Source organism: Hevea brasiliensis, chromosome 5 (assembly GCF_030052815.1).
Source record: "Hevea brasiliensis isolate MT/VB/25A 57/8 chromosome 5, ASM3005281v1, whole genome shotgun sequence".
Taxonomy (NCBI): Eukaryota; Viridiplantae; Streptophyta; class Magnoliopsida; order Malpighiales; family Euphorbiaceae; genus Hevea; species Hevea brasiliensis.
In genome coordinates, this window is record NC_079497.1 from 45,229,390 (window position 1) to 45,245,219 (window position 15,830).

At 34.5% G+C, this 15,830-nt stretch overlaps 1 non-coding gene across 1 annotated transcript; it reads left to right on the forward strand.

Moving 5' to 3' along the window:
* The first annotated feature begins 13,538 nt into the window (after nt 1-13,538).
* On the forward strand, nt 13,539-13,645 carry LOC131180489 (small nucleolar RNA R71). The gene has a single exon (XR_009149256.1). It is a non-coding gene; the product is annotated as a small nucleolar RNA R71 (small nucleolar RNA).
* Nucleotides 13,646-15,830: the final 2,185 nt, after the last annotated feature.

Here is a 15,830-nt window from a genome sequence, read left to right on the forward strand (position 1 = left end):
ACTTAGGGGAGGAAACCTATATTATTGGGATTTGCATATATAGAGATAGAGCGAAAAGAATAATTGGTTTATCCCAAAGTCTATACTTGGAAAAGGTGTTAAAGAGGTTTAACATGCTTGATTCCAAGAGAGGATTGTTACCAGTGAGACATGGTATCCACCTTTCTAAAGAGATGTCTCCAAAGACACCTGAAGAAAGAGATAAGATGACCAGGATTCCATATGCTTCAGCTATTGGAAGTTTAATGTATGCAATGTTGTGTACTAGGCCGGATATCGCATATGCTGTTAGTTTGACTAGCAGGTGTCAATCCAATCTAGGTTTGGAACACTGGATAGCTGTCAAGAATATCCTTAAGTACTTGAGAAGAACTAAGGATTTATTCTTGATTTATGGAGGTGGAGACTTGCAATTGTATTGTTATACTGATTCTGATTTCCAATTAGATATTGATGATAGAAAGTCTACCTCTGGATATGTGTTCATTTATAATGGAGGTGCAGTCAGTTGGAAGAGTTCCAAACAGAGCACGACTGCAGATTCCACTACAGAGGCTAAGTATATTGCTGCATCAGATGCTGCAAAGGAAGCTGTTTGGATAAAGAAGTTCGTGACAGAACTTACAGTAGTTCCTTCCATTGAGTCAGCAGTTCCACTACACTGTGACAACAATGGAGCAGTTATACAGGCTAAGGAACCAAGGTCTCACGAGAAGTCCAAACACATACAAAGGCGCTACCACATTATCAGAGAAATAGTTGGGCGAGGCGATGTAGCCATGCAGAAAATAGCATCAGCTGAAAATCCAGCTGATCCATTCACTAAGCCTATGTCACAGACTCAGTTAGACCGACATCTTGAGAAGATAGGTCTAAGATATTATAATGAATGGCTCTAGTGCTAGTGGGAGATTGTTAATAGTATGCCCTAGAGCATATCATTTAGTATGTATCTTGTACATATTTTTATTAATAAAAGGCATTTCCACTTTTCCGTTTGCATAATATATTTATGTGTAATAGAAAAGGTCCATTGATATTTTGTTAGAAATATTATTCTTAAGTTGTTAAGAATATGAGTGACAATATTTCTAGCAAAAAGTATCATAAATAGGTTCACAATCGAGGATACTTCATAATAAGGACATGACTTATCTAGAAAGATTGTATTCATATTTGTTCCCAAGTTATTTATATGAGATAAAAATAAGATGGAATGGTGAGTCTCATGCCATATAATAAACATGATAGGCACTTATAAATGATAAGTAGGCCGAACCAGTGACACTTATGGCAAGCACATGGAGTTTACTCTTGTCAATGTTTTGTCATAAATCATATCAGTGCATATAATCTTTAGACATGAGATAGCATAGTTATCTTGTATATAGGTAGTATGAGTTTGATACTGCTTTTATACTTGTACTGTATATGGGTATATGGGCATGTGTTGGCTCCTACTAGTGATATATGGAAGTAGGTGTTGATCAAGATGGAATCTGTTCCTCTAAGTAAATAGAGATAAAATCCTAAGTTCATTTAATTATTCTTGAAGTTTCAAGTTCTTGGCCAGGACAGATAGATTTATTCAGAAAAGAGTTTCTGATGAGAAAATCTTTTTAATCAAGAACTGGAATTAAAAGAGAACATAATATTCGTAGCAAATGGAGTTTGGCATAAACCATGACTCCAGCTTAAGTTGGGATTTTGTAACAGAGAGATTCTAGTGCATGGTAACATATGATTATAGGTTCATTTAAGGTAAACCTTATTACTAATTGGGTGGCCATGGCATGCTATGCTAGGTGTTAACCATGGTCTGTGAGATTCATAAAATGATTTAGAGAAATCATTTATGGTAAGAAAGAGTTCTGATGATATTAAGAGTTGATATCATGTCTCATTGCCAATTAGTGATGAGCCTAGTAAGTCACACACATACACAAGTTATCACCTATTTAAATATGATTTAATTAATTAATTAAAGAGTTTAATTGATTAATTAAATAGGTTTGGTTTGCAATTAAATTGCAAAGTCCCTAGCATGACTTGAAACCAAATCTAGATTATTGGATGTATAGTATAAGTTAAATTTATATTTAAAGTGTTTAAATATGAATTTAATTAATGAGAAAATAATTAATAGAGATTAATTAATTAATTTATATTTGATATAAATTGATTAGAAGAAGAAAAATAATTATGTTGGGTTGAGAACTCAAAATTAAGACACAGGGGCATTTTGGTCATTTCACAGTGTGACACGTGGCACCATGAGATGGTGACACATGGGATTACACATAAGCTTGCCAAATGTTTTTTTTTAATCATGTAAGATGATTAAAATCAAGATTAAATATAGGTTTGATACTTGGCACAATGTGATTGGGTCAGTTAAACCTAGAGCTAATCAAAGGGTGACATGTGGCAAGGGTTTAATGTGTTAACCTAGCTATATAAGTGTTGTTATGAAAAAGAAAAACAACCAGCAGCCATTCCTCTCCTTTGTCACGCCATTTTGAGGCTCTCCACCTATTCTTCTTCATCTCTCATCAATTCAAAGAGATTAGCCATCAATCTCTTGAATTAAGAACACTAGAAATTATTTCTATTGTCCTGTTTACATCTCTAATCTCTTAAAAGGCAGAACTTGAATTTCTAATTAATAGAAAAAGCTTTAGAAGCTGTTCAAGGGCTACCATAGGTGTTCTTGGTGTGGACAAACTAGAGGGACAACATTTGGTGTCCTAAAGACAAATCTCAAAGGCGCAGACACGCTGCAGTGCATCAAGAGGTTAGTGTAATCGTTCTTGATTTAATCTAGGGTTCTAAAATTAATTTGATTAATTTTAAAATCGTAAATGGCAAATACAGATCTAAAAACATATTAAAAGAGTTTTAATATATTGTTTATCTTTGAAATCAAATAGATAAAAATAAATCTTGCATGATGCATGTGACCCTAAATGAAAATTTTTTAATTCAATGGTATAAACTTGTATTTTTCACGCTTTCATTCGTTCACTATGAGGTACATAAAATGATTTAGACAAATCATTTATGGTAAGAAAGATTTTTGATGATATTAAGAGTTGATATCATGTCTCATTGCCAATTAGTGATGAGCCTAGTAAGTGGCACACATAGACAAGTAATCACCAAATTAAATATGATTTAATTAATTAATTAAAGAGTTTAATTGATTAATTAAATAGGTTTGGTTTGCAATTAGATTGCAAAGTCTCTAGCATGGTTTGAAACCAAATCTAGGTTAATGGATGTATAATATAAGTTAAATTTATATTTAAAGTGTTTAAATATAAATTTAATTATGAGAAAGTAATTAATAGAGATTAATTAATTAATTTATATTTGATATAAATTGATTAGAATAAGAGAAATAATTATTTTGTGTTGAGAAATCAAAATTAAGACACAGGGGTATTTTGGTCATTTCACAGGGTGACATGTGGCAACATGAGATGGTGACACATGGCAGTGCGCATAAGCTTGCCATATGTCTTTTAATCATGTAAGATGATCAAAGTCAAGATTAAATATAGGTTTGACACTTGGCACAATGTGATTGGATTAATTAAACATAGAGCTAATTATAAGGTGACATGTGGCAAGGGTTTTAAGTGGTGACCTAGCTATATAAGTATAAGGATGAAAGAACAAAAATACAATTTGCTCATTCTTACAAAGGTGAAGCCACCCTTGGTTGCTTCTCCCTCTCATCTTCTTTATCTTTCATCAATTCATAGAGATTTGCCAGCAATCTCTTAAATTAAAAATACTAGAAATTATTTCTAGTGTCCTGTTTACATCTGTAATCTCTCAAAAGGCAAAACCTAATTTTCTAATTGATTAGAAAAGCTTTAGAAGCTATTCAAGGGGCTGCCATTAGTGATCTTGGTGTGGACAAGCTAGAGAGACAACATCTGGTGTCCTAGGCACATCCTAAAGGTGCCAAACACACTGTAGTGCATCAAAAAGGTTAGTGCACTTGTTCTAGATCTAATCTAGGGTTCTAATGAATTAATCTGTTAATTCTAAAATCTTAAATGGAAAATGTAGATCCAAAAAATATATTAAAAGAGTTTTAATATGCTTTTTATCATTGAAATCAAATAGATAAAAATGAATCTTGCATGATGCATGTGACCCTAGATGAAAAATTTTTGAATTCAATGATCTAAACTTGTGTTTTTCATGCTTCCGCTCCTTCATTTCTAGTGGGTGATTGAATTCTTATAGTCTTATTGATCAACCTCAGTCACATCCTTTATTAGAATCAGAATAAACTATAAGTGAGCAACTCCTTATTCATCACATCTCATGTAAGGTTCAATTATTCATCTAGCCCCCAATGCTCAAAACCTGAGGCACATCCATTATTGGTTTATCTTGCATTAGTTAAGTTGATCCCATTGAGCCAGCAAGCATTTAAATTACTTTAATGACCTCAGGCACATCCATTATTAACCATCAAGTATTTAGATACCTACAACATCTCATGCTTAACAATTACTCTTAAGAAAATCTCTTAAACAAATGCATCATTCCTATGTCTTTCATAGCTAATAATGCAAGTGCTTAAAATTCCTTAAAGTAATTGCCTCAATGGAGAGCCATGATGTAATTACCATAATTATACCATTACCAACTTAATTATTTGCTTGGAAGATTTTATGGTCAGCTTTATTACTATTATGGTCTCACTTTGCACATTATCTAGTTAGCATGCATATTTCTCATATTTGCATACATTCATACACATCTCATGCATACATGGATAAATAAATAACATGGTATGATCATGAACTTTCTAAGGGATTCAATTTTGAGCCACCAAGAATTGAATTAGGGTGTTCCTAGGTATATTTTATTCATTCATTCATTTTATAAGATTTGTTAAAGGAATACATAATCAACATCTTGATCTTGATCTCCTTCCACTAGTCTCACCAATGCTCTTGACCTCCTTGTTCTTCTTGCTATTCAATTACATTGTAACCCTTAGCATACCAAGGTGAATATACAAGAATTTGGACTTTAAAGTCCTTAAATAAATGAAATTACATCCTAAGTAACATAACACTTATATTACATGCCACTATGAATAAAATTAATTATTTTATATCCCAAGGAAAAATAAAAGAAATAAACCCAATCACATTGGTCTTTTATTGTCCATGTGTCACACCCTACCCCTCTGTAAGGCATAACATGATCCCGTAGTATACCTAATGAATTACCAACTTCGTCTACTGATAACCCATTAAATACACTACAAGGGATTTTAAAACATTTCTTACTTCTTTTTTACAGTGGTGAGCACTATTTACAGGTGTTAAAAAAACTTTTTGAACTGAAGTGAAAGAACTAACACATTTGAATTATTAGGAATTTCTGTAAAAATTTTGGCAGAGTGCCATCTGTATTTTAGATAAAACAGTTCTTCAGAAAACCTGTAAAAAGCACTTTAATATATTTCTCAATCCCAACTCCAACAGTTAAACAATACAATATTTTTCTCAACTCAAATCCACAATAATTTTTCAAAGACTAAGATTAAAGAGATACAGTACAAATTTTACAAGTCAAAATAACTCATAATTTATTTTACAACTTCAAGGTACAATTTATTTTACATCTTTAATGTACAATTTTAATTTACAACTGCTCAAAACTAAGAATAATATGTACATACAGTGGTTATACATTACAGTATAAAATGCAAAATTTGGTATACTCATTATACCCGATAATCTCTCATTGGATGTACTAGCAGCCTGATGCTACCACTGCTCTCTGTTAAATCTGTCTACTGCGGCGGCAATGAAAAGCTATCACTGAGACAATGTCTCAGTGGTGCACAACATTAACCAAATACAACTTTAAATCACAAATTATAAATCATATAAGTAGTGGATACTTAAAACCATAGTTAAATTCAAGACAATGAATGTCATAAGGAATTTAACACAATATCACAATAAATCTCGGTAATCAAAACATAGTTAAATTCAGAAGACAGTGAATGTCAATAAGAATTTAAACTCCATTTCACAATCTTACAATACGTATCAATAAATCACACACGGCTTAAAATCATGTTCCAAAGTTCAATTCATCCCAAAAGCCAATAGCTAATGAGGAATAACATAGCTAGCTAGCAAAAATATGAGTACTCATTCTATTTGTCCTCAACAGGCACACACCTCAACACTTCAGCTAGAGAGGGAATTCAATTCATCCCACTAGACAAGCTAGCGAGGAATACAATCAATATACATGATAGCTGTGGTTTTAAACCATTTACAGTGCTTTTAAATCAATAAGTATCCATCAAATATCATTCAAACAATTTTTCACAGTTTCACAATTTAAAACAATAATATACAAATAATCATAATTTATTTCAATTGAAAATAATTCAAAAGAAATAGCTATTGGCACAAACCTCTGATAACTGTCTCCTGGTCTTGACTCAGTGTTTCCTTCCCTTTTCCTGAGTCTTTGCTAACTGAGAAATACAATTTGAAGTGCTTCTGTACTTAATTAAACTGTCTCTAACGATAATGCTTGATAAGTAATTCACTGAATGCTATTATTTGCTTAATCAACCTAATATATCGACCCTCGATGTGTTTTAGGTAAATTAGGTTTTAGTGTTACTAATATGTCACATTCGATAGTCTTTTAGGGTTGGTACATGTTACCAATTTCAGTTCCGTGTATACTGCATTTTCTTGCAATTTGCTGGATTCCGGGATACTAGTTTGACCTAGCCGGACAACCTAGTTCCCTCGGTTTTCGGGTTTCGGTCAAAACTACAAACTTGTAGATCTATGTCTTATTGCACGCGGGGCAAAATTTCAGGTCATTCTGAGTTATGTAGACCAAAGTTATGGACATTTTACTATTGCTGGTCAAATTGCATCAAAATTGGTCATTTTAGGTCATTTTAGGTCAATTTTGGTTTGGCCAGTTTTTGGACCCGAACTTGTGCAAGCTTTTTAACTTGCTTATGCTCATTTCTGGGCTTTGGTGTCTTCATAAGACTTGTAGATATGGGTCTTAACTATTCATATTCAAAATTTCAGGTCAATTGGACCTGTTTAGAGTGAGTTATGGCCTAAACACTAACTTCTGCCCAAATGGTAACTTTTCAGGCCTTATTTGCACTTAATCCGGATTTGGTCATTTTTCAAGCTACCTTGCAAGCAGAATTTTGGCAAGCTTCCTTCATGAAAGTTGGCACATTTTGTGCCTAGTTTCACCTCCAATTGGTCTCATACCAATTGGAGCCACACACTTAAAGTTCTAGGCCCAAAACACAAACTGCCTTATTGCATTTCTTTCATACACATCAAGGATCACTTTTAACACTTACCAAACTCAACATTCAAGCCAATTCTGGTTGTACGATAACCCAAACATAATTCACAACATATTATAGGTCATTTTGGCAGCTTACAATTACATTCAATGTGCACCATTTAGTACAGAATTTTTCAAACCAAATTTACAATAATTCAATCACCTAACCATAACACTTTTACATGTTCAACTTCACACCATCACACACATACCCAAACTGCCATAATAACCAACACAATTCAACATTAATATTCTATAATCCAAACATGAAATAACATCCTTATGGTTCACCAAACTAGGCTGCCATTTCATGCATTACATTCTCATAATTTCCAAGCATTCAAATTTCAATACACATTCACATATACTAAATATACATCACCCAAATAATTTTCTACACCATATACATTTAATCAATCCTTTAATTCACCATTTACAAGCAAAAATAAATTGTCTTCAAGGTGTTTCCATGGCTGCCAAAAGTACACTTCCCCCTTTAAACATCAAACCTAAAAAATTTCTTCATAAATCAAACACCCATAACATCCTTACAAACTTTAACAAAACAACAATAAAAAATACAAACTTACCTATTGATGAGGCTTGCTAAATCTTCACCAAACTCCCTTGAAATTAGTATCTACTTCTTCCTTGTGAGGTGGGGATCAAGATTAGTGAAGCAACTTTGGTGTTTGGAGGTGGAATGGTGGAGATTATGAAGTTATTTCAAGTTTTGGCCATGGAGGTTTTGATGGAGTTCATTTCGGCATGGGAGAAGGGATGAAGATGATGAAGTGTTTAGTGGAAGTAATCTGCCCACTTAGTGTATATTTTAATTCCCATAGTGCTCCACTCACCTAAGAAAATAATTTAATATGATTTAAGTGCTAATTACCCAAATTATACTCCACTTTTGGCTATTTACATTAGGTACCCCTAATTTTATTTGTCATTGTATTTTCCAAGTGTAATATCATGTGTTTTTAATGGACATTTAGGTCAAAAGACAACTCAGGGTGTCAAATGACCACAATGCCCCTATTCGGGTTGTATTCCCGATTTTTCGGTAACACCGAGTTTTGTCCGTTTTTCGATTTCTCACTTTTCTTTATACTAATTATTTAATTTTTTTTATCTAGTATTTATAATGGTATTTGTATTTCAATAGGTGTCTATTTAAGTCCTAAAAATATTTTCCAGGGTTCCCCGCAGTCCAGGGCTAGTCAACGGTCCACGCAGTGACTTCCCGGTGCGGTCACCCATCGCTAGGGTTCTCGGCTCGCTTAACTTGGTTACATTTCTTTGCTATTATTTTTCCTTTGTTTTTCTTGTATTCTCTTTTCTTGTATTTCATTATTTTATGTCTCCTCACTCATAACGAAGTGTAGTTCTAGGCATCCTAGCTGTCCGGACAACACTGGTCACTGGAACAGTAGAACGCACTACCGAACATAGGGGTGTTACACCATGATCATTCATCATGCATATTAAAATTTAACAATTAAATAAACATACATGTTTAAAATTAAATTGAATATCACATACTCAATTAGTATGCAATTTGAATCTCATTCAAATCAATTCTAAATTTAAGGAACTTTTCCCAAATTAAATTTCATGAAAACAATTTTCAAAATTATTTGTGTGATTGGAAATCCTAATTAAACTATTTAATTAGGTCTAGGCTTAATTTTGAGTCCTTAATTTTACAACAAGTGCACAAAAGAGGCCCAAAATAGCCAAAACACACGCTTAATGCATAACACAGCCCATGTAACCATTACACAGCCCGTGGCGCCGATCACACAGCCTAGAGCGCTAAATAACACTGGCCGTGTCGTGTGACTCTATCAAGCAGAGAGAAACACGGGCCAAAGCATGAAAAAGCATGGCCCGTGTAACACTACATGCCCGCGCCCTACCAGTAATCCCAGAAAAACACGGCCTGTGGCATAGGACATGCCCAGGCCATGTTTCTTACGGCAATGAGTTTTTTTTAGGGTTTTTCAATCCAAACCTCATCTAATCACACAATTGAGTCCCAAAATCAATCTAAATAGCAAATATAGTAGCTCTGATACCAGTTGAAGGTAGAGAAGCATTGATTTAGGGCCATTAGAAGGTTGGTATTCAAAATTCTGTCTAGGATTACATGCTTGCATACAAATGAATTATGTACCTAACCAATTTCTAATGCCCTCTCGCATACCAAAACACACTTTTGGTATACTTTAGGTGTTCATTTGCCATCTAAGATTATGAATTAACAATTAATTCATTAAACCCTAATTAAAAGAGGGATTGAAATTCAACTAACCCCCAAGGCGCAGAATCAATCCTTCTTACTCCCTTTGGGTGTTTCCAAGAGCTCCAATTGTAGCTCCTCTAGCTTGTCCACCACAAGCTCACCAAGGTCACCTTTGCAATCCCAAAACCTCTCTTGAAGTTTGCCAACCACTTAAATGAAATGGGTTTGCTTTGGTGAGGGTTAATGGATGTGGGTGCACTAGAAACTCTTTCTAGTGTTTTGATTCAAGAGAAAACAAAGCTTTCTCTTAGCTATTAGTGGAAGAAAAATAGAAGAGGGAGAGAGAACTAGTGTGCCATCCAACTAGAAGAAAAGGAAGAAGATGAAGTCTTCTTCTTCTTTCTTCATTAATATACAAGAGATAAAATCTAACTAATTGGTGCCACATGTCAAGCCATGATTTAATCTTCCTTTTTATTTGTCTCAATCTCATTAAGACAAGTGCCAAAGCTTGATTAAATCATCAAAAGATGGTCTTCCATTATGAGAAGACAAGTGGCTCAGTCATATCGGTGCCACGTGTTATCATCTTATGGTGCCATGTGTCACCATGTGAAATTACCATTTTGCCCTTCTATATAATTTTGAGTTCTCAACTCAAAATTGTATTTTCTCTTCTTCAAATTAATTTATATCATATATAAATTAATTAATTAATTAATATCTATTAATTAATTTCACAATTAAATTCATATTCAAACTCTTTAATTATAAATTTAATTTACATTATACATCAAATAAACTATATTTGGTTTCAAATCATGCTAGGGACTTTACAATCTTATTGCAAACCAAACTTATTTAATTAATTAATTAAACTCTTTAATTAATCAATTAAATCATATTTTACTTGGTGATTAACTTGTGTATATGTGTGACTTACTAGGCTCATTACTAATTGGCATTACTAATTGGCAATGAGAAATGATATCAACTCTTAATATCATTAAAACTCTTTCTTACCATAAATGATTTCTTTAAATCATTTTAGGCATCTCATAGACCATGGTTAACACCTAACATAGCATGCTATGGCCACCCAATTAGTAATAAGGAATACCTTAAATGAACCTTTAATCATATGTTACCATGCATTGAAATCTTTCCGTTATAAAATCCCAATTATAGCTGGAGTCATGGTTAATGTCAAACTCCATTTGCTATGAATCTTATGTTCTCTTTTAATTCCAATTCTTGATTAATTAGACTTTCCTGTTAGAAACACCTTTTTGGCTAAGTCTATCTATCCTGGCCAGGAATGAACATAGGATTTTATCCCTATTTACTTAGGGTAACGGATCCCATCTTTATTAACACTTATTTCCATATATAACTAGTAAGAGCCAATACATGCCCATATATCCATACACAGTACGAGTATGAAAGCTGTATCAAACTCAAACCACCGATATACAAGATAACTATGTTATCTTAGGTCTAAAGATTATATGCATTGATATGATATATGAGAATGCATTGACAAGAGTAAACTCCACGTGCTTGTCATAAGCGTCACTAGTTCGGCCTACTTATCATCTATAAGCGCCTATCATGTTTGTTATGTGGCATGTGACTCACCACTCTAACTTATTAATATCTCATACTAATACTTTGGGAACAAACATGATTACAATCTATTTGGATAAGTCATGTGCTTTGTGAAGTATCCTCGATTGTAAACCAATTTACAATACTTTATGCTAGAAATGCTTTCACTCATACTCTTAACAACTTAAGAATAGAATTTCTAATAAAATATCAATGGACCTTTTCAATTACACATAAATAGATTATGTAAACAAAAAAGTATAATTGTCTTTTATTAATGAAATATATATACAAGATACATACAAAATAATATGCTCTAGGGTATACTACTAACATTGAGTACTCTTAGCAATTTTTTCTCTTCTATATCAGACAGGCTAGCATTGATAATAATAGGATATTTAGAGTTTGAGTCCAAAAATGCGTACCTTACTGAGGAGGGGAGAGGTTTAAGTTCTACCTATTCAGTGTTGTTCTCTGGCTTGCTTTTGGGTTATTCCTTCTTTAGCTCCTCCACCTTGAAAGCTTGAGCCAAGGGTAGGGGTGGATGAGCTGCTAAATATTATACGCAAGCTGCAATTTTTGGGTTTTCATTATCAGCAGTGTGAGTGTACAGTAAACATGCTTCAAGAGGATCTTTAAGATACGCTTTACACAATTCCTCTTTAACTTGTTTGTCAACCGTCTAAATTTTAAAGCATTCATCAGGTTCAAATTTGTGTTTCATCGTGTTGAACAAGTTTAATTCCACTTTTTCATCTCCTACCTTGGATGTTAGCCACCCATTTTTTGCATCTATGATTGCTCCAGCGGTTGCCAAGAAAGGACAATAAAGTCAACTGTAATGAAGAATTTGCCCACCTTGATAGGGATGTTCCCAAGTATGCCCACGGGATATTTAATAGATCGGTCAGCCAATTGCAGTGAAATTGTTATGGGTTTTAGTTCTCCGACCTCTAGCTTTTGACATATTAATAGAGGCATTAGACTCACACTTGCCCCGAGATCACAAAGGGCTTTGTCTATTTTCTTATCGATAATGAGACAAGGTATGGAGAAGCTTCCTAGATCCTTCAACTTTTGAGGCAGTTTGTTTTGTAGTATGGAACTACATTCTTCTATTAGAGCAATAGTCTCATAGTCTTCCAGCTTTCTTTTCTTTGACAGAATTTCCTTAAGGAATTTGGTATAGGATGGCATCTAAGAAAGTGCTTCAGTGAAGAGAATATTGATGTAGAGTTTCTATAAAAGTTCTAAAAACTTTCCAAACTGCTTATCCAATTTGGCTTTCTAGAATCTCTGAGGAAAAGGTAGGGGAGGTTGATATGGCTCTGGTAACTTCTTTTTCTTCCTTGCTTCCTCTTCCTGACCCTTCTTGACTTCTTCCTCTTTCTTTTCTGCTTGGCTTTCAAATTTATTAGAGGTTTCCTCTATTAGTTTTTCCTCTGGTTGTTCTAGAATTCTTCCACTCCTCAATGTAACTGCCTTACAATACTCCTTTGGGTTCATCTCTGGTTGACTAAGCAGTTTACCAGTAGCTTTGCTTGAAGAACCTGTTTGCTAAGCAATTTGATTTTTCAAGCATCTTATTGTGAGTAGCAAGTTGGTCCATTCTAGAACTCAGCTACTTGATCATTTCATCCTGTTGTTGTTGAGCTGCCAGGAGGCCTTCCATCATGGATTCCATGGTCATCTTCGGTTCAGGTTGTTAAGGTTGAGGAGGCAGCGGTAGCTGTGAAAGTTTTGTCCTCTATTCTGAAACCCAGGGGGTGTTGGTGGTTTGTACCCTTGCTATTTGTTCATTGGCTAATTTTGTGAGTTAGACCATGAGAAATTGGGTGGTTTTTCCATCCAAGGTTGTAAGTATTTGAATATGGGTTGTTGAGCTGCCTCTGGTTGAAGTTTCCTCCATTATTCACACAGTTCATCTGTTCTATAGAGGATTCGTTGAAGTTGTTATTTTTCTGAAGTCATATATCCTCCTCCATATCTATTGCAATGTTGGTCGCTTGTTCTAATAGTGTTGGCTTGCATTCTATCAAGCCTCTTTGTGAGCTGGTCAAATTGAGCATTTATCATGGTTAGGGCATCCACTTCTAGGACCTTTATAGCTCTCCTTGTATTTTCCCTTTCATTTGACCACTCATAGTTGTGATAAGCGACCCTCTCCAGAAGTTCAAGTGCTTGTGTTACCATTTTCTCTAATAGGTCACCTTCTGCAGCAGCATCTACTGTGCTCCTTGTGGAAGGCAATAGCCCATTATTGAAATTATGAAATAGGAGCCAATCCTCTATGCCATGGTGTGGACATTCCCTCTGTAAGTCTTTATACCTCTCCCATGCATCATAAAGTGATTCACCTTCCTTTTCTCTGATGGTATTGAGTTCAACTCTCAACTTTGCAGTTTTTGCAGGTGGGAAATACCTTGCTAGAAAAGCTTATGAGAGGTATTCCCAAGTGGTGAATGTTCTAGCTAGTTGAGAAAGTAACCGCTTCCTCGCTCTGTCTCGAAGGGAGAATGGAAATGCTCTGAGTCTTATAGCTTGATCAGAAACTCCATTTATCTTGAATGTATCACATAAGGCAAGAAAGCACTAGAGGTGGTAATGTGGATCTTCTGTTGGTGAACCCCCAAACTGGGTTTATTGAATCATCTGGAGCCACGCTGGTTTCAATTGAAAATTGTTGGCTTCCACTATGGGTTTTGTAACACTGGGCTGGAATTCTTGTATAGATGGAGCTCCGTAGTCTCTCAAGAGTCTTGGCCTATTGTTGTTGTCAGCCTTGATTAGAGTTTCTGGATTTCCTTGATCTTGTTCTTGGTGTCTCCGTTTTCTCTTGATGGCTCTTAGAGCTCTATCTATTTCAGGATCCAAGTCTAAAACTTCTTCCTCTGGCTTTGTTCTGGTCATGCACCAAACCAAATATCTGAGAGAAAATAAAAGAATTAATTATGTAACGCCCTCATTTTACATAGTCCGTACATTCGACTACTCCAGTGACCTAATGTCGGTCCAAACAAGTCAGGATATCTGGAACTACACTTCAGTGATAATAAACAGGCATAAAATGATGAAATAAATAAAAATAAAATACAAGAAAAATTAAGAAAAAATAAAAGAGAGGAAATGAAACTAGGTTAAACGAGCCGACACCGTAGCGATGGGTGACCGCACCGGAAAGTTACAGCGAAGGCAATTGCCAACCCCAAGACCGCAGGGAACCCTTAGAAACAATTTTTGAGACATAATTAAAGACCTATAAAGGTGTAATTGACATTAGAAATATCAAAGAAAAATTAATGAATTAGTACAAAGAAAAACAAAAAATCAAGAAACCGACAAAAATTGGTATTACCGAAAATTTGAAATGCAACCCGAAAAGGGACATTTTGCTTATTTGACACCTAGAGTTGAATTTTGGCCTAGATGTCCATGAAAAATTAGTAGTATTAAATTTTGAAAATATCATGAAAATAGAAAATTTGACATAAAATGTAAATAGTGAGGAATTTGGGGCATAATTACAATTAAGGGAAAATTTGGATTATTAAACATTTAATCCACCTTAGTGGAGCACTTTGGATTTGTATATTGATTAAGTGGATAGCATATCCCACTTCAGCCACTTCTTCTTCTTCATTTCATCTTCAAGCAGAATCCAATCCTCCCAAAAACTCCATGGATGGCCCTTCAAGCTCTCATCCACCAAGATCAAGCCATGAAATCTTCAAGGTTCTTTCATTAAACTTTATCCTCATACCTTGGGCAGCATATTGGGAGCAAAAAGAATGAGTTTTGTTAAGGTTTGAGCAACCTCCAAAAAGAGGTAAGGGTCCAATTCACTTCCTTTCTTAAGTAAAGTTTATGTTTAGGTTGAGATGAGTTGATTGGTGATGAAAATTGATGGAATTGTTGAGTTATTGGACTGCCCAATTTTAGGCAGCCATGGGAGCCTATGTTATTTGAGTATTCTACCCAATTTACTTTGCTGGAATTGTGTTGAATAAATATAGAAGTACTAACAATGAATATTAAAGTATTGAGAGGAGGAGGATTGCCAAATTGGGAGTGTAAATTCTCTTATGCAGGTTGTGATTGTTGGCAGTGTATAAATTAAGTTATAAGTGTAAAGTTGTGACTCCAATTGGTATGAGGCCAATTGGAGGTGGAACTAGATATAAAATAGGCCAACTTTCATGTAGAAGTGTTGCCCAAATTCTACCTAAAAGTGACCTAAAAGAATGACCAACTCCCGATTAGCATAACATAAGAACCCAAAATTTGACCATATGAACAGTAATCAGTTTTTTTGCCATAGCTCACTCAAAATTGTCCAAATAACCTGAAATTTATACCTTTGGAAAGCTTAGACATAGGGTTACAACTTTGGTGCAGACCACCAAGCCCATAAATGCCAATTACCAAATCAAAATGATCGCTAAAGTTGGGATACAAAAACTGGCTGAATTGACTTTGACCTAAAAATGACCTAAACTTTGCAATATAAGTATAACTTCACCAGCAATAGTAAAATGACCATAACTTGGTCTATAGAACTCCAAATGACATGAAATCAGTCCCA